The sequence below is a fragment of the Tympanuchus pallidicinctus genome, unplaced genomic scaffold, assembly GCF_026119805.1.
Source record: "Tympanuchus pallidicinctus isolate F22 unplaced genomic scaffold, pur_lepc_1.0 scaffold6, whole genome shotgun sequence".
Classification (NCBI taxonomy): domain Eukaryota; kingdom Metazoa; phylum Chordata; class Aves; order Galliformes; family Phasianidae; genus Tympanuchus; species Tympanuchus pallidicinctus.
In genome coordinates this window covers 1,190,179-1,216,521 of record NW_026294780.1, presented here as the reverse complement: position 1 = coordinate 1,216,521, position 26,343 = coordinate 1,190,179, and the positions used below count along the sequence as shown (strand labels likewise).

The window sequence follows — 26,343 nt, the reverse complement described above, 5'->3', positions numbered from 1 at the left end:
ATTTTATGAAACTTTACAGCCTTTCTTATAAAGCACTCCACATGCACAACGGAATAATTAAATGCTGCACCCAAATCATTTACTTCCCCCCTTAGAAGCACCCACACAAACACTGCTGAACAGTTAGTGCAGCTTGCAACACTTCTGCAAATACAGAAAAGAAGAACAGTGCACTCAGCAAATCTTTCTCTTTTTACTGCATCCAGTTTAAAAGAGTAAGGAAAATACAGTGGCTATAGCTATAAATACATTTCCTTAATGCGGAGAATCTGCTGTTTTCCTGTGTGTGATGAAATTCAAGCAAGAAGCAAAAGGAAAAGAAATAACAAAGTTACTGAAGTGGGAAAAATGTTTTTCAGAAGAATATCCCTTTTCATTTAAAAAAGAAAAATAATAATACAGCTGCCTGTGTTTTGCTCTAACAAGCAAAAGATGTTCTCTTAGTGCAAGACTTGTATTATGTGCTTTGCCTGGTAAGTGAAAATAACTCACTATTGTTTTATAAACTGACAACAAACTACACTAAGAACTTGATTTTTAAACCGAGAATCATCTCAAGTAGAGACTGAATCATAAGTTTGATCTGAAGTATCACACCACTATACTCACTTAAATTGTTATAAGGAAATTCAGTGCAACTGAATTTTCAAGAAAAGGCTTACAGAACTCCAAAAATAAATTGAGGTAGTAGAAATAAAAAGTAAAAAAGGCAATACTGGAGAGAATAGAGGAAAACTTTTGAAGTCAATCAAGTATTACATCAGGTTTGGAATCTATCCTACAAGTACTAAACTTTCTTGAAAAGCTAGTATTTATCAACCTAATCTTAGGCTGCAGAGAAATACTGAGTGTAAAATCAAACATTCCTGCATCACAGGACCATGCTTATGAAAATAATTTGCTGCAGTGACCTTCTCAATGATCATGACCAGCTTTTCATTCAGCGACACACATAACCTACGCAGGCCCAATATTACTGCTACTGCAATTCTGTTGCTAATTACCAGAGAATTGAATTTCGGTATCAGGTACACTGGACATAACAGTTTTTTTGTTGTTGTTCTTGTTTCACAGATCAAAACTTCACTATGAGTGTTATTGCTTAAAGATCAGAAAACATTATTTGCAATCATATTCAATTTAATAACCTTCCTGCTAAGTGTCAGACTGTAAAGTTAAATGGTAGGAGCCAGCACTATAAACTCAGAAAGACACAACATCTATAGCAACACCAACAAGACCCCTTGTACGATATGGTGTTCAGAATTGTACTTCAAGATGTAAGAAGATATTCTGATCATCTGGACCTTACACCCACATTCAGAAGTCTTTGGTATTTTAGCAACCTTCCCTTCAGCATTTAAACCAAAAAGCTGATAAGGTACAGAGGTGCTTCTTCTCCTGTAACAGCAGAACTGGGAATGAGGAAAAAAACTCATCATACACATCACTCCATGCATTACTAGGTGTTTCACTACTTCACTTATGCCTTTATGCTGGTTTTAGTCTGATGATTTGAGAGCTCCCTGAAGCACTGCACACTTTCAAAATGCATGAATTGGCTTCCCTGGAAACAGCACTCGAATGGAAAAGAACAAGAGTCATAAAGGTTAAAAACTGCACTGAAGAGTAAGGGAAATTCTTTGGGTTTACAATTTGAATTTATCAAGCACTTACATAGCAGCAAGATTAACGTAGCATAAAAAAATCCTGCAAGGCAGACTGAAAAGAAGCCAGTTTGGACACCCTGGTTTTCCTTTTATTCTTTCACTCTACTATCTTCATCACCTCTTGCTCATGTCTTCCCATCAGTCATCTCTCATCAGCCACTTTCTACTTTCTACATCACCTTACAGAACTGCTAGCAATCTGCCCATCCTGGGAAGCCATTCAATTTTATACACAGCCAGCTTGGAGTGACAGAAAACACATTCTCCAAGTGCCTATGTATTTCCTGAAAACTTTTGCTAACAGCCAGCCACCATTCCTTGAGAAGAATGTGCTCATGTGTATACTGAAATGAACACTTTCAGAATTTCTTTAAAACATCATTTCAAGGGCTCCTTGAGTTTTCATGAGGAATATAAATCACCTTCTACTTCCTCCAACAAGAGCTTTAAATGCACAGTTGCTTTCAGGTGAGGTTCTCTGTGGCCAAGGGCACAAAAATTCTTTGCACTTTTATGGTTGTTCTAATCACAACAGCATAAGCTTTCTCCTGGAAATATAACATAAGCTCATGGATTACGTTACCTAAATTACATATTCTTTTTACCTCACTTGTTCGGAGAGCATCCCAGTTAAGGTCTAACATGTGCATTACAGTTTCTGCCCACTTGGGGTTACATTTAAAACAGCAGATTTGCACCTAAGTAAGTGCATCCCCATCCTATACTGTCACATCTTCTGGCTGATGGACACTTTGTCATATGGCAGTAAACTAAGGCTTTTTTTCTTCAAGCCCCTGTGTTTTCAAGATCAACTCTTGACTTATTACACAGAAATCTGAAAGTTACATTTTATTTTGCTTCTTAAAGTAGGGTTTGAGCTGTGCAGAACAGTTTGGAAATATGTGATATATTTTTAAAATCTCTGTATCCCTCAATCCATTTCATGATTTCTGAGTAGTCCAGATTAAAAAATGTGATTGTAGAGAAAGGAATTTTACAGAAATTTAAAACAAAGAGGTATGGTAAACAACAAGAAGGATGTCAATATATGCACAACTTTCCTCTTGCCAAACTATGCTACCCTCATCCACAGGGCTTTTGATCTGCAGGGAATCTAGTTAAGACTTTTCCCAAGTTCACTTGGTACTTGTGAACTCGTGCACCTTGTGGATAGGTTCCCAAATATTGAGGGAAGAAGTGGCTGCAGGGCTTGTGGTATAGCTGTATTTGCATGGGACAGTTCTAAGATGTTACATCTGCAAATGGATATTTATGTATCAGATGAGTTTTACCATGAAAATTAAAACCATGTAGAAGAACAGGAGAGCAGAGGTTGTGTATTTTTTAGCATACACCTAGACATACATGCCACTGCAATACTGATACTTGGAAAAAAATATCACAAGGAATTAAGCGTTTATTTTTCAGACATTGATTCTGCATATGTCTATGTGCAAATACAGCCTTATTCACGCCACACTAAGTACGACATTACTTAGCTAATGTCCTAGCCTCTGCAGTACCGAGATTTATAGCCTCTTTTGCAAAGTCCAGATTTATGTCAGTAGATTTTAAGAAGAAAAAAAAAAAGTACAGGAGCCCACGATTAGTTCAGTGTGCTGCAGATCATTACAAACAGAAGAAGGAAGAGAAAGCTCAATGCAAAACACAAGTTCTGCCTCTTTCGTTTCACACCATGCTGTACCTCGTAAGCACTGCTGACTGCAGGACCTTCAGATCAGTTTAGGCATTTCACTTTTGTCAGGGATTAACTCATGAACTGCAGTTTGATGTAGATGCGGTTGAAGAAAATAAGACTTAAACTCACGCTGTTATAAACCTGAGCAACCTAATAATGCATAAACACACATGAAATAACATATATTCTCTGAATAAGCTTTTTCAAGATTGAGTGCTGTAGACTGAGGTCAAGTTAATCTGAAATTTACTGCAGTGAATACATTGAACTGTTAAATGTTGTGATCTGTTCTACCTTTTTAAGATGATGGGTGAATTCTCTTTGTATAATACGCCTTACACAAATGTGGTTCTCAGCTTCTCTGAAGTCCATGGTCAGGTTAACTCTTTCCATAAAGCACCTAAAAGTAAAGTCATTGTGGATAACAAGTTGAACTAAATATAGTTGTAATGTGTAGAAATTCGCTACTTAAACAAATTTTGGAAAAAAAACCAAAACAATTTCAACTGATGCTATGTCATCATCTTCCAACCGTTTTTTCCACAGTATTCTACATGCTCCTTTCAGGAATACTAAACAACCAACCAAACAAAAAACAACAAAAGAAACCCTACAAAAACTTCTAGGTAACTGCAAAATAGATTCACTGTGGAGTTATTTTGGATTGACCCTAGCATCATATTTCCTTCTGACATTCTGTAGTCCACTGCATTTAATCACAACCAATGTTTATGTTGTGTAACTGATATGTACCAGATACTATGTCACAGTTGTGACATTTCAATCAGCACAGTTTGTTTCCATCTCTTCTTGCAATAACAATTATTTCGTCCAAAGCAGTATTAAATAAGATTATAAGACAGCAGATGGCATCACTTTGTTATTTTAAACTGTTGTACACTGACCATTTACTGTAAAGAATAACCCATTTTCAAAGACTTATAAACAGAGCTCTATAGACACCACAGACAGGGGACATACCAGAAATTAAAACGTCACCATTTTATCACAGAATGGGTTGGAAGGGACCTCACAGCCCACCCAGCCCCAACCCCTGCCATGGGCAGGGCTGCTCCCCACCAGCTCAGCTGCCCAGGCCCCATCCAACCTGGCCTGGAGCGCCTCCAGGGATGGGGCACCACAGCTTCTATGGGCAGCTGTGCCAGCGCCTCACCAAACTCTGAGTAAAGGATTTCTGTGTAACATCTAACTTAAATCTCCTCTCTTTTTAAAACCCTTGTTCTACCACTGAACACACTGACAAAGACTCCCTCTCCATCTTTCCTTTAGGCACCATTACGTACTGGAAGATCGCTATAGGGCCTCCTCAGAGCCTTCTCTTCTCCAGGCTGAGCAATTCCATTTCTCCTATCTGGTTGCTTTGATCTGTCCTTAGTTTCATGCTGGCATCTTAAAGCAGCCATTGTTCACCACAGCTGTGGCTGCCTTTCTTCCATTCCCTAGGTACTTCCAAGCCCCTCAGCCAGCCTCCTGCACACTGTCAGCTAAAGCCACTCAAGTCTTCAAGAGATCACAAAGCATAATGGCTAGCTTTAGGTAATCTGGCAGATGTGACCTCAGCTTAGCAGTAATGTATATAAACTCCCTTCCTCATCTGTTCCTACTGGGATTGCTACTAAAGCTACATCACTCTGTAGGCCACAAAACATCAGTAGGAGAGAGCTGCCCATTCAATGAAGTGGAGCACGACAAAGATGGTGAATGTGTCTGTTCAGCATCACATGAAACAGTCCTCATGAAAACAGAGCTAAGTCTAACCAGATCTGCTATTCAACCACCATTTGATAATTTCTCTCCAAACATTCTTTATCTACTTCTTAGAACGATGTGTAAAATAGGCATAGAGAAATATCCTTTGTGTTTTCAAATGATATAAAGATTTGAAAAGGCAAACCATAAAAACAAAGGCATCTGTGCACAGCCCCCAACCGCTGTACAGAAAAATGGGAATTGAAGGAGGCAATGTACTAAGTTATTTGTCTTATTACTTTTCAGCAGAATAACAAAAACATTATGTTCTACTCAGGGCATTCGGAAAGTGGCTGTCACTGCCGTTTGTAGGTGTAGGTGTTACACTCTGAATACATGATCCAAGCGGTGTATTTTTCCACATGCTGTTCTGCTAAGAACAAATGCAAGCAGGGCCTTAATCTTGAGATGCCATTAGGAAGCATTTGGATGGTCTCAGCACCCAAACATCTAAATGTATATATTCCAAGACTGCAGGTAGTCTGTGGTGCAAATCTCACCCAGAGGCGGCTCTGCACTGGTTGATTCCTGGTGACAGCGCTCACTGATCCCTCTGCCCCACACACTGCTTTGTGGAAGAGCCCTGATGGCTCTGTGCAATTGCGGCAGGCGTGGGAGATGGGGAAAGGACAATACAGAGCAGAAAAGGAGCAAGCCAGAGCACTGGAGGAAACGCCCTTCCTTGCCCACAAATACGCAGCTCGGCTTTTCTTTACCCACTCCCAAACCCCTTCCCTGGACTTGCCTTTTAAAAAGCTATTGAAAGAGCCATGCTGTTTGTACTCTATGAACTCAGAGATGGCAGCCTTACAGAATGTTTTGCAATTCTTTGCAGGGTTGCTGGCAGTTTATCCTCATTCAGTGGATAAGTGCAAGTACCCACCAGCATGTGTGCTTAGTATTGAGTGTGCATGTAATGGCAGCCAGGAGTTTGACCTGAACATCTTCTGCCTGCTGGATGGGACTTTCAGGAAGAAATGAATTCGCAAAACCAACAAGGCTAAGTAACTCATGAAGAAGCTATAAATTTATTTCTTCAGAAAGGAAAAAATGTCAACAGGGACCACTGAAAACCAACATTAGAACAAACAAATAGGCTATAAAATCTTTTGACTCTAACATCTACTTTCTCCCTCAGCGTTCGAATCAGCACATTAGCAGTATACTACCAAAGCATTCATCCTTTTTCAGGCAGAAAATATGCTTTTTCAGCCACTCCGAGCATGTCATGGTACTTCAGAAAAAAAACCAAAAAACAACAGAGCTCTGGAGAGCTGTGATGAGCAGAGGCAGGAGGCAAGAAATAAATCTTGCATACAAGAAAGTACAGAACAGTCCTCAAATCTTATGTCTTTTTATGCAAGTCACCTTCTGAAGAGTTGACACTGTGGGCTTTAGACAATGTCCTTTATTTTTCTTCTATTTTTTTCCAAGGGTTAATTTCCCCTTCCCAATCTGGCAGTAATATAAATTGAATGTCATTTTTTCTCAATAATAAAATGAATCATCAATACATACCTAAGAATAAGATGAATCAAAACCAGAAACACCATTACTACTGGTGTCATGATAATTGATATTCATACTCATTGCAGCCGTATGCTTTCTTCTCAGACTGCTTTGAAATACCTACTAGTCCACAAAGTAGACAACTGGAGGTCACTAAAGCGTCTGTAATGTTATCCCTAATGAATATCACTATTGTAATGACAAAAAAATCATCTGACACAGCTGCCTGCGTTAAGAGAGGTCAGCCTCAAGTGCTCTCGCCCTTTCTTATCTTTAAGTTGCAGCTTAAGAAGACAGTTGATACGAACTCAGGAACTAAAAAATGCAGGGTACTCAGTAAATAACTCAGGTGGTCTGTGCTCAGTGTCAGAAGTGATGTGGGGTAGGCTTCAAATTTTAGGTAAGTCTAAACATTCACACAAGGCTCTAGCAGGGCTTTGTAAAGAAGAAGCAAGCAGGTTGCCTAATCCCTAGTCCCACCAGTGATTACACTAACTCAGCCAGCTTTATGTGCCTATCTGGCCTCCAGACAGATGTGAACTGAAGCCCCTTACACTTTCTAAATTCTTTTGGTCAGTTTTAGATTATATTTTCATAACAACAAGGATTGCTAAACCATTCTGACCAACTGGATGGATTTTGAGGAAATTAAATCTTACAATCACACTATGTACTATAATCCTTACACACAGAAAAACATCATTCTAAAGTAACAGGGAAAGTAGCATAGACAAAGCAACATTATTTCAGACTCAATTACAGCCAATTTTTGAGCTAACCTATATACAGAAAGCGTTACACTCTCCCTTACTTCTTACAGGAACAAACAGGTCTCCAGAACTCAACTCATTGTGACAATAAACCCACACAGGATTCACTGGCCTACCTGCACCTTGAAATTTATTTTCCTCCCAGATCTTCCTCCCCCCTCTTCTGAACTTGCTTTCCCTGCTAGATATTAAATGAGCAGTGAGAATGCTTGCTCTCTGAAGACAATAATAAAGAACTTACACTTTTATCTCAACCTCAGCTGTCCTCGTTGGTTTGCAGATAATCGTGCAGCAGTCGCCAATCACCAATGGATGGTTATCTCCTTGCTTCCTGCTATAGGGCACTACTCTGAAAGCCTGAAGAATTACCTCCTCCTGTCTTTCACAGTGCTTTTAAACTGATGGTGGGAGGGGCAGAACGTCTCCCTATCTCATTGTGTTAGGAAAGCTAAAATTCCCATTGAAAGTGACTCACCAACATTAATCATATATACACCAGATTGAAAAGCTCTCAGAACATGAAGACTGAATCTCATTCTCAGTTAAGCAAATTAGAAGCAAATTGCTCAGCACTATCACATTATCTTAACTGCCATATCTGTACAATTTTGCACAATGGAGCTGATGAATACAAATTTACTGTTTCTAGCATTGAACTCCTAGAGAGAGGTGCTTCTGAATCTTTCAGAAGAGCAATGAGTAACATGCAGCTTCCACTATTCTAAAACAGATAAACAGCACTGTAAAGATTTTTCTCTACAAGATACTTGCTTCATTTACCACCTGTTTTATGCATTAGAATAAACATCCTTATTGACTAACCAAGCAGATGAATACCAGAATCTTCAGTAAACAAGTTACACTGCAGCTTGAAATACTGCAGTTTGTTTGCTCCTCACTGAGAATAGCGTGTACTCTATTTTTCTTTCCATAACACTAAATCTGAGTACAAGAATGGAAAGGGGACTGTTTAGATTCAAGACTATTCCTAGAGCTAAATGTTGGGGTAAGGGGGTTGAAGAAGAGAAAAATAAAATGATTTTACTATCATTTCTTTAAGTGTATCTTGAGGAAAAAAAGCAAAACAAACAGCAACACTCAGTAAGTCATATTTGGGAACATGTACACTCCACTGAATCTACAAAGCAGGGAATTTTCCCATTTGTACTCTGAATGCAGCACAGACTTTTGCCTCTCTGCTGTTTCTGATGATGTTTTTAATTTCTTTTGATATCATCTATCCAGCTCCCATTGGACTATACTCACAATTACATATGAAGCATGTTCTATTAGCTGTAAAAAACAGTATAGTTACAAAAAGTGAACAATTCTTTTGCGTTTCAGGGCAGTATTCCAATGCACAGCAACTAGATTATGATCTGTCATGTTCCTGTAAATTAGGATAAATCAAGCATTGCTCAAACCAGCTCAAATCTTGGCATCGAAGAAACCAAGTTCTCAACACAGTACACTGCCTGAGCTCTTGCCTAGTTAATGATTTCTATTGACATTTAATTACAGCATGTTTCCTGAAGTTGAGGCACAGCTTCAGCGTAAGTGGGGCTACTCTGAGTAAGAGACTTACGAATCAACACTCATCTGACGAATCACTTTAAAATCATAGAATAAGCAAGGTTGGAAAAGATGTCTAAGATCATCCAGACAAACTGTCCACCATTCTGATATGTAGCAATGTATAATACACAGAAATAGCCACAGATGTAAACTTAGTTCCTCAGTAAAAGGATACACCGCCCCAAAATTATACTACCACTACAAAAAATAAAAATACTTAAGTGTATCCTGCATACGTTTTGCAAACATATGAGCAAACTAGTCAAATTTCCTTCCTTCCTTGTGTTTGCTATACTTTCTACATCTATACATCTTACTGTACAATGTGAGAACAGTCACAATGTGAGAACAATTACTATACATTTCTGTATTTCTAGACAAAAAAATGTCTGTGTGACTTCAAAACATCAGTCTGTTCTTGATCCTTATTCAACAAAATAGCTTGCTGCTGTAGAGACACAGCATGAACATCTTCTGGTGGTCCCCCTCCCAAATGTTAACAGGAACACTCCAGGAATGAGCAAAATGATAACCTTGCTCTCTGAGGCAGATGACACATAGTATGGATTCTTATATACATATTCTGCCTCAGAACTGGACTACAAGCATTCACTTTGAGGTGTGTTACTGACAAGCTTCTATCCTCTGAGGAAAAAAAAAAAAAATAGTTCACTCTATGAAATATCAGTCTGGTTGTTACAGAAAATCCTATAAGCTCAGAAGAAGGTAAACTTTTCTTGCTTAATCTTGAGAGCATAAGGAATGAACAAGCTTGATTTTCTTTCAAAAAAGTATTTGAAAAGTCTGCCATGACAATTACATATGCCTCTCCCTCTGTTTTTGGTTTTTTTTTTTTCCCAAGGAAATTATTTAAGGTCAAAAGGGAACCGTTGGCAGAGGCAGGAGTAGAAGAATACCATCAATCTCATGTGAAACCCACATCCAGCTACATGAGTACATGAGTTCACTGCACGCGCACATAGCTCAAAATTCAGAACGTATCCCTTTCTCTTCTCCAAATGCCTTACAGCAGCTTTTATGACATGGGTTGGAATTCAGTGTGAAAGTTTTCATGTTACACTTCAAGACTTTTTCTATGGTCTCATGACTCTGAATCCTTTCTCTTCTTTGCTTAGAAATATACTTAGGTAGTACAAACGGTAAACAAAATAGATGCCTCTGAAGGACTTAGATGCTCAGGGAGTCCTTTTCAGTCTGTGTTTCACTCTGTTTCCTCTTGAGCTTTATTTAACATGTTGGCCTGTTAGAAGTTGTATTCTGCTTCAGATATTTTAAGTAAGTTCTGCTAAGACTCGTTTCCCTCCCATTTAGACTGAGAGGACTTTTCACCCATGTTATCTGTGCTTTTTATTGATCAGCTATAAATGCATAATTTATTAGCTTGGGGAAAAATACACAAATAATCAGAAATAACAAGGTCTAAAACAGAAAACTCAAACTGACTCTTGGAATGAAGAGGAACGGTAGCATCAAATTAAATAAGTTAAGATTTCATCTTTCATATTTGTATCTAACTTCTGCCCTTGTTATGCACACTGAAATATACACTTGCTTTGCTTATACTTAACTATACCACTCACAAAATTAGGTTGGTAAGTAGGAATAATGAACAGTCTTGATTCCAGTATAACACGAGAGAAACAAAAGAAGAATCATGAGGAATTGTACAAGTATGTATTGAATGCCTGAAGGGAACAATTCAAAGGCAGTTAATGAGTACCCAATACGCAAGTGAGTAGGAGAGCAGAGTCAATGTGTGAGACCTATGAAGGAAAAGCAGGAAACGTAAACAAAGAGATCAAAGCGTGAAATAGGGTTTCAACAATAAACAAATCAAAACTCAACACTTTAGAAACCTGAGCAGTCTGAGGAAGGAAGGCAGAAAAGGGCCAGGATGAAAGGTCAAAAGAGTAGAAAGAATAACGAATAATAGTAATGATAAAGAAAAGGTACTATTAAAAACGAGAAAAAGAACATAATACACAAAACTTGGCAGCATGTCAAATTTTAATTATCTTTTCAATTACTAATTAGACCTTCTCACTGATTCAATGAAATGACAAACTTTCAGGAGTTTTGATGTAACATGATGTTTTTTTCCTCCCCGCAATCTGCTCATCACAATGGAGATTTAGAATCCCAAAGCACAGAATAGAGCATTTTATGTAAGATAATCTCTACCCCTCAACATTATAGGAACTCGATTCAACTTCTACTTTCAATAAAGAAAATGGTGGAAAATTCAGCGACACCAAAAGAGTAAGACTTTACATGTGTTCACAACAAATAAACCTGAGAAAGAAAATGATCTAAAATGAAAATAATACTTATTAGTTTTTTAAATCCTTGATTGAAATAATTGCTTCTCCACCCACACAAGAATCAAGAAGAATGCAATCAGCAGGCATTTTCAGATACTCAGCCACATGATGCATAGCAGTGGTACCTGCTGTGTGCACAAGTTCTGTCTGTGCTCATTCAAAACATCCTTGTTTTGTGTGACCTACATGTGCTAAATCTTAACAAGATATCAATGAAAGTGCACTCACTATGGAACAATGGGAACAATTGCTTACTTCTGTATTGCTGCTTTTACTAAAGTTACTTTAACCAGTGATTACTCATTTCAGAGTCTCAAATTCAGGGAGACCACAGAGAAATCAAACGCATCAAAAATTGACCATGTCAACTATGAATCTTTGACCAGATTCAAGTTATAGAAGCTCAACTTGTAGGTGCTCACCAGAAGTATCACAGAATCATAGAACGGCCTGGGTAGAAAAGAAGTACAGTGTCTAGTTTCCACCTTCCTGCTACGTTCAGCGTCACCAACCACCAGACCAGGCTGCCCAGAGCCACATCCAGCCTGGCCTTGAATGCCTCCAGGGATGGGGCATCCATGACATCCATGGGTAACCTGTTCCAGTGTGTCACCACCCTCTGTGAGAAAAATCTCCTCCCAATATCTAACCTAAACCTCCCCCGTCTTAGTTTAAAACCATTCCCCCTTATCCTATCACTATTGTAGTCCAGGAAGGACTAAGTGGTCCAGAAAGGCATCTTTTTCCCTTTTTTTTTTTTTTTTTTTTAAATTTTTTGTAATTGGGAACAATTATTATAATAATTCTTTATGCTTAACTAAGAAAAAAGGAAAGTGGGCACAGTCTCTTTAAAGAATCCAGCACGAAATATAAATGCCACTTTGAAACATATGTTGTTACATATCATGTGTAATTGACATTATGCTGAAGATGGACAAAATTCAATTACATTGATGCTGTATGCCAAGGGAACTCTGATAAATTAAACACCCCTGTTCACAGCTCTGAGAACAGAATGTTTTCCTGTATATTGCAGCAGCACACAAAAATCACCAAAGCAAACAGAGGAAGATTAATTGCTGTACTCTAAAAAAGTTAAGTATGAAACAGATATACATCGACTTCTTCTTTTCTCATTGTCACAAAAAGACAAGGAAGTTTCACTGAACAAAACTGTGTTTGAATTTGAAGCAAAAACACTGAGTACCTGTAGTTTTGCTGGACTTAAGAGAAAAGTGCAAAGGCAAGCACATTTCCATTTTTGCAACAGAAGGGAAGGCAGTGAGAAAATTCATCTCGTGCATTAATCTTAACATTCCCCACAAGTGACTCAGGTCTGCAGCAGAAAACATTCCCACTATCTTCTGAGAAAGACGTCATGTTTCCCACACGGAACCATTGGAGAAAAGCCCGAGCAGTGCTGTTTTGCCTACTTTCATCCTGACAAGTTTGTTTTGCAGACCCTTCGGCTGCTCAGTCCTCAGCAGTAAAGAAGTTTTCTCCATTTATGAACAGAAGTTAAACTAACCCTCACAGATACATAATCAGCTTAAGTCAGAGCATTGATAAACAATTATCTAATCACTTACAATTTATTATGGAAATCCATGGGAAAGCATCTTAGAATCAGGAGCAGCAGTCAAAGTAGAATAGAAGCTGATCTTTCTGAAGCAATACACGTTCACACACTTAGAAGACAGAAATGTGTGCTTTATATGGTGATAAAAAAATTCATTCAGCAGTGAAGAGTAGGAGATACCTCAGTGAGTTAGGGGAGAAAGAAAGGTCAGAAAGTCACCTGCAGCAACTGAACCTTGATAGTTAGGTGTGTCTGAGCCAAATTGCTTTTTTTGTTTTTTTGTTTCCCCTACTAATACCCTTTTCTTTCAGGAAAACTGAGCGCATGCAATACTCATTAACATCAGGGAAAGCCAATGTATTCAGCAACTGGGAAAAATAAGTTTCAAGTGTCAGGTTTGTGAAAAGGACGGGCAGTCCTGATGCTTCAAAGTTAAGTACTCAGCTTTCGCAAGAGAACCTACTGCATCCCACCAGGAAGTACCAGAGATGTGGGGAGCTGCAGCCAACGGCTTTCTCAACCATCAGCACGCTGAGCAGGCAGCCAGCAGGCAGCAGCAGATGTGGGCGACCTAACCCACATTACTTCACAGAGCTGCAGGAACAAAGTCAGCCAGGAGAGGCTTGTATCACACCAGCCCATGACCCCTTTTCAGGATTTGAGTGCCAACACAGAAATTGCGAAATTGGCAAGAAGGCGAGAGGCTGCCTGCAGCAGAGCTCTGTGCTCGGGGTGCTGGCTCAGGAGTTGAGGTGCTCCTCAGCATCACAGCTGTGCCACATCCCATCCCATGCTCCTGAGCACGCAGCTATGCAGCCACAAGCTCTTTGTCTCGCCCAATGACCAGACAAAATAACTCAAGATCTATCAGATCAGAAGAATAGCAAAAAACCTGACTTGAGTCCAGCCAGTCTGTCAGACCATTCTTCTCCCAGTTAAGTCCCTTGCTGCAGTTCCAGCAAGACAGGAGGGACACAGTGAGAGCTCTGCTGAGAGGAGTGGGACATGTGGAATCTGCCCAGTCTGATGAGATGTATCCCAAACGCTTGGCAAAAGTCTGTGGCTGCTTGGTTTATTCATGAACATGGACTCTGGAACAGACTTCAGATGGGATTTAGGGTAGGATCAGGAGAAACAACCAAGCAGTGACACAGGATTTAGTATCTTCATAAAACAAACATGGTGCAGGAAAGCAGAAGTCCAAAAAATGCCAGTAATAAAAAAGCAAAGCTTGACCACAATACAGGTTAAAAAAAAAAACAACAACAAAAAAACCAACGTAACCACTAACAAAATAAAATAGACTCAATATGAAATGATTAAACAGAACGCTTACTGTAAGCAACAGATTGCAATTCATTCGTCTTCAAAGTATTTCCCAATACAGTTACTCAGCTGAACTCTTGTTTTTTATTAATGTGACATGAAATCTGAATTCGTAATGATTTTTCTCCTTTTATTTATATACATGGGAACCATTTACAATTCAAATGTGATTTCTCACTGTACGGCTGGATGAAATCTACAGTTTAAGATAAATATTTTTTCTGTACCAGTTTAGGTCTCCCAGTAATTGTTTTCTCATAAAATAACGTACTGAGACAGGACTGAGATTATTGAAAATAACTGTATTGGCAATCAAGGAAGACAATTTATCAAGTGCAAATATTTCTAATTTTTAAAACCAAGTCCTCCTATTATTTCCCACTTTCTTCCACTTTTCTTTACTAAATATTTTATTGCTTTCTAGTGGAACAGAAGTGTTGCACACAAATATAAAATATTCTTTAAGTGTTTTCCTTCTCTCTCCATATCTTACACATTATGTCAGTCGCTCCACTTCAATGCTTAGCTGAAAAGCTGCATTAAAGAAAGTGGAGGTAAAGTTAAAAGAATATCACCACAAAATGTGCAACTTTGCAATTTCAAAGAAACTCAAGGAGTTTTTCCACTTCTTACATCGCAGTAAGTTGATGTAAGACAAAAGCAAAGAACATAAGTTATGAACCAAACTTCCCATCCATCTCCAGTGGTTTACAAAATTCTTAAACATATTTCCTTCTTTTTCTCTTTGTTGCTGCTGAGTTTGGCACAGACAAGGATGAAGCATCTCCAGGACATGAGCTATTTGAAATTTTCAGAGAAAACAAGAAAGATATCCTAAAAACAAGTGACTTGTCTGGAAGAAATAGATACATATAAGAAAAAAGTAAAATCAAGTTTGGTTACTAGCTAAGTCAAAGCTTGGACAGACACAATTCCTTCCTCTCCTCCTACCAGGTGTTCAATAATTCCACCAAAAAGAGAGGGCCATGTAAGCATCCAAATAAATTCATTTTGCCTCCAGTTTTGCTTTCACTAATTATCCTAATCTGAATATAAACTAACATGAATATTTACTACATTTCCACAAGCACTATATGTAACCACTACAGACAAGCAGCACTGTATATGACCAGGTAGTCTGGTCTAGTATTAAACATGGAGGATGGTGGCCCTGCATGTAGCAGTGGGGCTGGAGCTTGATGATCCTTGAGGCCCCCTTCAATCCAAGTCATTCTATGATATTTATAAATATGCAGCACATTGATGTGAACTTGAAAAAGGATTACAGAAAACTTTGCAAGGAAATGTACAGATTTCACAAAAGCTTCACTTTTAATGAAAGAAAATATCCATTAATGAGAACCACAGACCTTGCTAACCTTCTCAGTGGGCAGAGATTGTGGATCTATGTTTAGTTTGGAGTGACTGCTGCACTAACGATTTAGAGAATCCCATCTGTATCACCTCTCAAAGTCACTTGCATGCATCATCTAGGAAAACAATAATAAAACTCTTGAATTATAATAACTGAAGAATAATAAAGTAGAGAAACAGGGAAACTCAAATCACTGAAAAGTGTACTACAACAAGTGGGTAAAAGGAAAGGAAGAATACCCAATTCTCCTCACGTTCTGCGAGGTCAGACAATTATAAGTTAAAATTTGTCATAATGCCATTATTCTTTACAGAAAACTAACATCTGGGATTTTTTTGATCCGTATTTTAAACAATGAACTAAGATGTTCAAAATTTCAAACGTTAAGTAAGCAATCTTTTTTTAGATGCAGATCTTCAGGTGCCAGTGTTTTAAGAGAGCTCTTCAGGAGTACTTCAAACTATTGGTTTGCTCAGCAAGGCACTGAAAACTTAAGAATAGAGATATTCTAATAAAGTCAATGGGAATACCCATTGAGTTTAGCCTCACATAATTTTATCTTAACCTTTATTGCTGATAGTCCAAAACAGCCCAAGTAATTACTTCCACGGTATATAAAGATGAGCAACATAACCTACATCCTTTATCAACATGATTAACCATAATTCACTTCTTCCATTCAGTAAAGATAGGAGAATTTGTAAGTCAAAAAGGCTACCAAAACATGACCCACTTGCTGCAGTGCTTATTCAGGGATCAAATATTCTTCTTTTTTTTTGTCTGATTTCTTCTTAGCTTGAACTAAGTGCAGATGGAACAGCTACTGCAATGTTGGCACAGTAAAGTCTGTGATAAGACTACAGCTGAGAAGCTGTAATTTTCTATCTCTATTAGCTGCTTTACATTGCCAGAGAAGTATAAAAGACTGATATTGCGAGTAATAATTGGAGATCCATTATGTGCAACAGAAAATGCAGCAGAACATACATATGGTGTCACACCATGAAGGAATCTTCTGCTTGAGACAGAGTCCATAAAACTTCTCACAGAGCCTTGCTTCCTTTTTTTTTTTTTTTTTTTTTTTTTTTTTTAAATCTTGTGCAATCTTTCTTGTTTGATAACATGATTTCACTTAATGGAGACTAAAAATTAAATATTTTTGTCTCTTTATAAACAGTGTAACAGAGATGCACTGTGAGAACTTCAGAGCAACTAAGAACGTTTAATCCCTTTTCTCCCAGGATTCTCCCTTAACTTGAGGCTTCAGAATATATACAGAACATTGGGGGGGGGGGGGGAAAAAAGAAAGAAAGGGCATCACATTCTCAGCCTTTAAAATAAAGAAAGAAATAAAAGCCACGAGAACTAAATGAACATTTTTGCAACAAAACTATCATTTATTATAGAATGGATCTTTCAGTACACACTAACTTGCTCCTGTCTCTCTACTGAGGAGCTGGCACATTAGTTAGCAACTAAATGTGAATAAAAAATAAAAAGTCTCAAAACATTTAATCTTGCAAAGGTTGGAGTACCTGAAAAGCCGTATGTTCCCTGGATGCTTGATGCTTAAAAAGAACTCTTAATGTTTTCTCTCAAGACTAAGCTTTATATTTCTCAGTGCCAACCCATTTAATGTAATCCCATCCGCTTGATTATGTCTATTCTGGGAAATGAGAGCAGTGCCCTGTCTTTGAATAAATCTTCCTTTTCAATCAATTCAAGAAGTTCTCAGTATCTTTGCAGTTATACATGCCTACACCTCATTCTGCATCAATTAATGTGACTTTACCGTAACAGCTGGCTTGACTATCATAAATAATCGACAAGAGCTAAATAAACTCCTTGGAAGGTGAAGCTCAGGACATCACAGAGACTCCCCACAGCTACCCCACCTGGCAGCAAGACGTTGCTGCCCTCGGAGGCCACGCAGCTGCTGGTCCCCACCACTCAGGAGATATGCAAGAGAATTCCAAGGTAGTAGCTCATGTAAATATTTTGAGTATCGTATTCACAGGGAACATCACTGGGCAGTTGGGTGCATGATGAGAGATACAGAAGTTGTACTAAAGAAAGTGCTTTCTGCTTCCCTGTCTGTGAAAACTGTGACTAAAAATCTTCACAACTGTTCTCTTATTTTTTAAGTTGTTGGGCAACAAGCATGGAGAATGTCTTAAAAATCAGGCAGAAGACAAACAGTTTACAAGCACTTTTGATAACACTGGCATAAATAAAATTTGTCATCTCTCAGCTTTCCTCAACCAGTATCAAAAAAGGTTAGCTGTGTTTTTCTCAGGCAAGAGAAACAGCTTCAAACAGACTGAGTCCCTCTTGTCTCTCATCTCAGTCCTCTTCTCGCACTTGCTCTACATTCCACTGGCCACCATTTTCTTGGACAACCAGCTCTCCTCTTCAAATTTCAAATGCCAGGAAATCTTCCCTCTCGCCTCTCATCTGGTTGCCTCTCTTTCTACCTCCTCTGAAACCTACAAGCATCTCCCCTCATCTCTATCCAACCGTAGCAGCCTCCACACACCTCATCTTCCTAAATCACAGGTGTATGGCTCTGGCCAGACAGAAGAGGCCAAAGGCACAGAAGGTGATAAGAGTCGTGAATAACTGCTCTCAAAGCATTTCCAGCACAAAGGCCATTTCACAGAGCTTCTTGGTGTGAGCACTGCCCAGGTCCAGAGGATTATAAGGCTGAGAGAGACAGAACAACTTCTGGTTTAGGAGGCTGTCTGGAGGAGGAATTAAAGAGCAAAGACAGAGCTCACCCTCAGTGCTGGGCCTCTGCCAACACAAAGCAACGAGATGAAAGGCCCTGACCTCTCAAACTTGACTGAGGATTAAATGAGCTTCTTAACATTGTGTACGAATGTAACTGTTTTCATTGTGGTTTACTGTCCTACTAGACTCTAATAAAAGGTTTTCCTCTCAGCATAAACCAATTACATCAACAGCCCAACATACCCTGGGAGCACACGCATGATTTTCTCCTCCGTGTGACACTGAACGGTCACACTGACTCTTCTTCTTACTGAGGGAATTAATCCTCCTGGCCCACGGGCACGTGGGGCACGTGCAGGCACATTCCTGATGGACACCGCCATGGTGCTCAGCCAGGTCAATGTAAACAGAGACACTTGGTATGGCAAGGATTCTTCAGATAAATTGTTCTGCGATCAGATCTCAAAATCTCCTCACTTTCTACCCTAGCGTGAGATTGACAACAGTCAAAATCCAATTTAAAGTGGATAAAGGGCTGGGCTTCAAGACCATTACCAAAGAAAATGTGGATGCATGAGCTGGAGAGAGTTGATTTCTAGCTTCTAATATTGTAAGCAACAGAGTCAGAGCAGATACTGTACTACTACCTGACAGAAAATACATCACAGATAGTGATTATCTTAAATGACAATAGATAGAGCCTATTTTTTTTTTACCCAGGGTTACAAATAAGTCATAGACAGAAAAACTTCTGCCTTTTCAGAGCAACCCTCCAGTTAAACTAGCAAAAATGTATACTGTCACAGTACTCATACACTTACAGGGAGCTCCTATTACACTGGGTCCAGCTCCAAAAATTTCTCATGTGGAAGTTACTCTTCCAGTCCTTATTATAGCAAGCAATATGGAAGTACAGTGGCACATATTTGGGCATTTACCACACACAACACACCAACTTCTTCCCCTCAAAAGCCCCATGCCTTACTTCCCAGAATTACCAAGGAAGAAGCAATGCTTAAAACAGAATCTGAATAAAAACAGAAGTAGCAGATGGTACCATCTAGATGACTTAATTGACATATGTCAGGATAGCCTTTCGTTCGCATACTGTAACACTGAGTCCAGTCCTGTTAGTTATAAATAAAACCAACGTAAGAACAGTCACATGCTACCAGAGTAAAGAGGCTTTCATGTACGTGGCAAGTTAGCCTTGGTCACCTTGACTGAGACACTGAGGGAACAGTAACAAATATTTATATATGAAATCCTACATAAAGATACAATGGGGGAATTATTTGGGCACCATTAACATTATTTTAATTCTAGCAATGAAGAGATGGACTCTGATAGACTCTAACACCAGAGCCTCGAGGCAGCAGCCTCACAGGGGGCAGATCATGAAGCTTTGTCATTCTGAAGTCAAAAAAGACAAGGGTACTGCAACAAATCAGTCTCTACAAACTTCCTCAATTACAGCAGGATAGCTCCTTTCAACAGTAGGCATTTCGTTGCGTAACAAAACAGTAATGCCCCTGTAAGCATTAACAATGTGGTGTGGCTAGTTACTGAGAGTTATCCAGAAACTCATTCTTTCCCAACTGGAAGGAGCATCATCAAGTCTTAGCTTTTTTAAACAGCAGATCAGGTTAATGTGTAGAGAGGGCCATATGTGAAGAGTTCTCCATCTCACGCACTTCCCACACTGGTACTTAGCTCAGTCCAGTTCTTGTAGAGATTCTTCTGTGAAGGACTGAGGAGTACTAGCAGTTCAGTCCAACAATACTGTGAATACGACATAAGAGGAGTACTGCTCAGTCTAGAGAGAAACAGCCACTGCCAGGGGAAAAAAAGAAGTCATTAATCATTTCTACATCAGCATCTATGCACATGTGGCATGTTCCTTTCTCTTGTACATCTTGAGGAGCATACAGTCACAGCCCAGAACAGGGCTAAAAGAGATGACAAAGCACCTCAGCCTCCAAAACTGAAAGGATCTGGTTAACTGATGGGTTCTGAACAACATCCAAGATGAGAGAAAAGATTCAGCGCCCTCCCTCTTTCTGCTAAAAAACTCAGACTCTGCTCCTTTTTCCCTTTCCTTCCATTAAGCAGTGACAATTTATGCAGTTGGTTTTATCTCAGCTACTTCAGGTACACGACTCATTACAACAGCCTGTGGTTAGAAGACACTGTGAGTTCACCCTATGAGTTTACTAGTAATATATTTCACATCTCATTTCAAACTTCACCTGCTTTCTGGACCAACCTGTTATTGTCCAGAGAATTATTAAATGTGTGCAAATATTGGTGTATAAACTCAGGCATTTCTCTTTTGTTTTCCTATTCCTTATCTATTTGCTGTTGTGTAAGACTGCCTATTGACGTTGCCTGCTAAGCGGTTTCAAGGCTTCAGTACGTTTAAGTGTTCACCTATTACAGGAATTATTCCATAATATGGAGAGCAGAAGTTTTCCTTACTGAGGAGAATAAAATATTGTCTGGAAAAGGGAGATTATTTTTTTGATAGCCTTTTGCATTCGGAAAAAGCTACATCTTTTCAGCTGATTGAAAGAAATAATTAATGCTGTTTAAAAGCATTGTTGTGTAAAGTTGCAAAGAAAATGTCAGAAACTACCTTTGATTTCCTTGTGTTTGTTTCAGAACATTAATCCAATTTGATAAAGATTTCACAACAAGTGTTTTAATGTCTGCATGCAGGACTACTTGGCCTTTAAGCACACATAATATTTTCCAGCTTCCTTTACTTCATGAACATGGAAACACAAAGACTATTGACTTAAATTCTAGCACAACATAAAAGGGAGCAAGGGGTACGTACAGATACTGAGTCTAATCCTGAATTTTACTAATTTTTGTTGTTTTACAACCAAGATTTTATAATTATTTTTCCCATTTCCATAATACGAGTGAAAGATCCACACTTTAAAGACAAAACACTTGCACCTATAAACCACAATGCCGGATTTAGAAAACAGGGCCAATTCTCCTTGTGCCAAAACAGCTGGGATATTAGCTCACTTTTCAGTGTCAAGTACAGCACGAAGGTAGCCAGGATAAAGACAGCTCAGTGCATGACCTAGCTTGGGTATTCTTACCCACATTATGTGCAGAGTCCATAGGACCAATTTCAACTCTAGGACTATCCTTTCCAGCAGATTACTGTAATTATGTCAAATAGCCATCATAAGGCCTACAGCAAAAATGTGAAATGCTACATAAGTTAACAGGTTAGGCAAGTTGCCTATGCTGCTCTCAGGATAGTGTAGGTACGTGGCATAAAAGTGCACAAGCTCAGTGATAAGATTGCAGGTCAGGCCCACATCATGGCAGTATTCTTAGACCTCTAGCAGTTCAGGCATAATGCAAGAACTGTCCAGCACATGAGTTAAAATAAAGCAAAGCCACTGGACTGAAAAGCAGCTTTGCAGAAAAAGCCCTAGTGGACAACAAGCTGAATGTAATCTCAAATAAAGAGGGTAAACAGCATCCTAAGATGCATGAGACAAAGTGTAACCACAATTTAAGAGTTAGAATTCTTGCCCTTTACTCAGCCATGTAAGACACATCTGAAGTGATGGGACCAGTTCTGGGCTTCCCCATAAAAGAGCTGATGGCACACTGGAACACATCCACCAAAGGGCCATGAAGATGATTAAGGGACTGAAACAACTCTCATATAAGGGTAGACTGAGACACTGGTTCAAGGAAAACTCAGGGAGTCTTATCAACACATAGAAGTACCAGATGTAAGCAATAATGGTTTTAAACTGAGGCAGGGGAAGTTTAGGTTAGATATTAGGAAGAAGTTTTTCATTCTGAGGGTGGTGATGCATTGGAACAGGTTGCCCAGAAAGGTTGTGGATGCCCCTGTCCTTCAAGGCCAGGCTGGCTGTGGCTCTGGGCAGCCTGGTCTGGTGGCTGGTGACCCTGCAACATAGAAGGGGGGTTGAAACTAGATGATCATTGAGGTCCTTTTCAACTCAGGCCATTCTATGATTCTATGATGTGATTCTACGAATAACTACAAATGGAGCCAAACTCTTTTCTGTGATGCCCAGTGACAGGACAAGAGGCAAAGAGGACAGACTGAAACACCAGAAATCCCATTCAAAGTTAAGAAAAAACCTTCTTCTGTGAGGGTAGTTAAATCCCAGAACATGTTACCCAGAGAGGCTACACAGTCTCTAGCTCTGAAGACATCCAAAATGCATCAGGACACTGCACCAAGCAACTTGGGGTAGATTACTCTTCTCCGAGCAAGATATTAGACTATGTGATCACCAGAGGTGCTCTTCCAATCTCTGAGTCCATTAAAAAAAAAAAAAAAAAAAAAAATGAAGGAAAGAAGTGACACCTTCCAAAATTTGTGATACAAGTTAGATAGCATTTTGTAAAACTGGAAGGAATGCGCATAGCAAGATGTAATTATTAAGCTGACATTCATTCAATTAAGTACCATTCATTCAAACTTAGTCTACTCAAGTAGATTTAAGTTATTACTTTCATTCTCTAGCCTTCTCAAAGGAAGAGAGAACATTTTAAGCCCACAAAACTTCTTCTGTCAAACAAGAAGCAGTTTTTATCCATCAGTAACTTCTCAGCCAGCTGAGAAAAATAGGTGACAAAATACCATATAAAAAACAAACTAGTACATGATGTTATTTTGCCCAGATCTGTACCACCACTCCTGAATCTCTAGAGAGTATAAACATGCTAATTAGAACATTGTTGAAATAAAATGTACCTATCAAGATAAATAAGCACACCCAACAGAATACTCAAAGTTATTATGAAAACAAACTGATTAAGCAAGCAAGCTGATAGCACACACTTTTTTCTTTATGGAACTTCAGAAAGTGTGCTGTGTGCACACTCGCACTTCATCTAAATGTGGCCAATAAAAACTGCTGCCAAAAGCAAGAGATCTCCTGTAGGGCACCAAATAAAATAATATAAAATAAATAAAAAGAACTAAAAGAGAATGTAATAAAAAATTTGCCCAAGTAACCCACTACCAAACTACCCAATGGATTAATAAGCTAATAAATCTTTCAATTAAACAAAATATATATTACATTTAGATTTTGTTTCACTATTTTATGCCAATGTTGAGACTGACCCAAAGAATTTTAATCCAAATCTGGATGTGAAGTTGCCTGAAACTGGCTAGGGAAGGAATCCAATGAAACAGCTCTGGTCTTTTACTGCAAATCAAAGAAAGCGATTCTCAAAATAAAAACACACTTTCTGAAGTCACAAAATGATAAAGATAACCAAGACAATGGCTTTCTTTGAGGAGCATATGCTTATCTTGCTGCCTTGAAATTCCACCAGAATGGAGTGGCATTTTCCTTTTTGGACTCAAGGAGAATGATGAGTGGTTACATTGAAAACCCACAAATACTGGCATCCGTCTGACTCCAACTCAACTGGGGATCAGTGCTGCCCTAATCAAGTCTCTTGTCAGGCCCTCTTACCAGAATGCATTTCTCTAAAAGCTCTGTTTCAACTCAGTATATCCTGATTATATTCTCCAGCAAAGATGTCTTCAAATTTTTTGAAACAGTTGTGTACTCAGCTACACATGTAGTACATGACTTTCAGTGATGCCCAAACAACATCAGCTATTGAGCTAGAAGAGGCTTATTCAGCGTTAAAGACAGAACAACATGAAGAGATGGCATGAGTCTTTATGCCTCCAGTCAGGCCCTCATCCCGTACTAACAGAGGCAACGATTATGAACTCAGCGTGTTTGGCAAGCATTTATTCATAACTGGATTTAGGGGCATCCCGTACTGTCTGCAGTGGTATGTCACATTAATGATTATCAGTAATAAAACACTGCAGAAAACTGCCATCTATGTCTTGATGATGGTAAATGGAATCAGTTAAAAAGACGCTATTCAAATTCTGGCAATAAAACCAAAAAGGGAACAGGCACCTGAGAATGCTTAAGTAGTGCTGAAGCATCTGAGATATCAGAAGCATCTGGGGAGGAACAACAAAGCAACTGAATGCTTTTTTAACTACTGGTACTGAAAAAAAAGCCACTCCCATTCGTGTTAAAGGGATTAGGATAAGAGCTCTGCAGACAGTCATATGCTAAGAACCACACAGAAATCAAATATGTTTTAAAAGTTCTGCATGTAACAGGATCAATGCCAGAAATTCTTATCAAGACAGAATTCACTGCATTACATTATTTCATAAGCAGATCACAGCTCCCAGACTGCTACTTCTGCTGCAGAACAACTTTGGCTAAGCCAAAGCCATTCCAGAGGAGCTTTAATGATGAGAAGATGCCTTAAGGGATTTCGTTCACAGTAATGATATTAATGTTTTGCTAATCTAAATGATATTAACCACAATAATACCTAAACAATAAAGTTTAGAATAGAAAGAAAAAGAGACAGGATTGTTGTATCAGCTTACAAAGCCATACACTTCCCATCCATCCCCCCAACACCCATTATATACAAGGTGTGGTGCTACCTCAGTGCCAGCACAGTACCTGGTGGAAGGGATGCCAGGCGTGATGTAAAGGCTTGTATTCATGAGTTTGTATTCATGAGCTCAAAATGGATAAAGTCAGACACAGAACGTGGCAGGAAAGAATGAAGTTGTCCTAAAGCAACAAATTTTCCATTTTGCTCAAAGGCTCATGATTTGATGGCTACAAAACAACTGTAAGATAAGAAAGCATTTGGAAGAACGACAGGCAAATAAGCTCTTTGATCCCTAATATCAAACCAGATAAACCAAAATCCAGAAATATTCCATCATTGCACTCTTTAAAACTTTATGGAAGCCAGTAATTGAACATTTATAAAACCCTCTTCACATCTTTCTCTGATAGCCTGGCTTGTCTGTGGTTGTACAACATTACACAACATACTCCCAAACTTCAGAACCTATTTAAGGCAAAGTAGCTGTGAAATGCATCAAACCTCTGGCTAATTTCCATAGAACTTTTCATTTCTTCTGCCACTTCTGGTTTCCATTTCACTCCAGTCCTTCTCATATTATTTAATTCACTTATTTAATGTTTTATATAGTACCTATCTCCTACGCCCTCCTTATAATACAGCCTTAAAAGGACTTGTTTGGGTTTGTGGTTTGAGGCATAGGAGAGGGGGTTCCTTTCGAGTGCACCATGTCAAAGTTGTTAGAAGACAGCAGCTCCTGGTCTCCCAACCCATTTTTAAACAGCAAATGATTTAAAAAGTCCGCGTGCCATTTCTCACTAAATCCAGCTTTATGATTCTCCTTGTTGCAAGAGATAGAATCTGCATTTTGGTGAGAAACATTAAGTGAAGTATTCTATAATTTTCACTTTAAAAGGATACAAGAATCACTAGGCTCTTTACAAACTCGACGTATTCAGCACACATACAGAAAAATTTAAACAAGTCCTTTTAAGGCTGCATAGCTTCTGCCTTAAAAAAAAAAAAAATAATAACAAAACACAACCCTCACATATTTGCTGGACTGGGTTGCGAGCACTTCCCAGGGCTCTTCCCTTAAGAGAATCAGAACTGTGCTTTGCACCCATACACGTGGAGACAGAATCCCACCTCATTCCTCTCCAGAAGAGAAAGGATGGCTGGGAGACGTTTCTTACCCTCTGCAGAAACTTATTTAAAGAAAAAGAAGTGCTTTATAAACAGTTTATAAACATTCATATATAAAACTATAATTTAAAAAAAAAAAAATGGAGGAAAAAGGAATTGAATTAGTCACTGCACTAACACTACAAGCTATTTTTTGTCCCAGTGACACTAAAGCTCACTTTTCATTTTACCTAATGCACTTGACTCCAAGCTTTGTTTGCTCAAGTTCTGCGTTTCCTGCCCTCCTAACATTAATGGCCCAGAAGGCCACTTGTTGCACAGGATTTGACATCTCAAAGTGATCTGTCCTGATTGTAAATACAATCAACTCAATAGAAAAGTTTGGAGATGAAAATACTTTATATC

The 26,343-nt window shown here is 38.8% G+C and overlaps 1 protein-coding gene across 3 annotated transcripts in view; it reads right to left on the bottom strand.

Annotated features, from left to right (window-relative positions):
* ARHGAP6 (Rho GTPase activating protein 6) overlaps positions 1-26,343 on the bottom strand; it is a 298,937-nt gene that overhangs the window by 106,520 nt on the left and 166,074 nt on the right. The window lies entirely within an intron of this gene.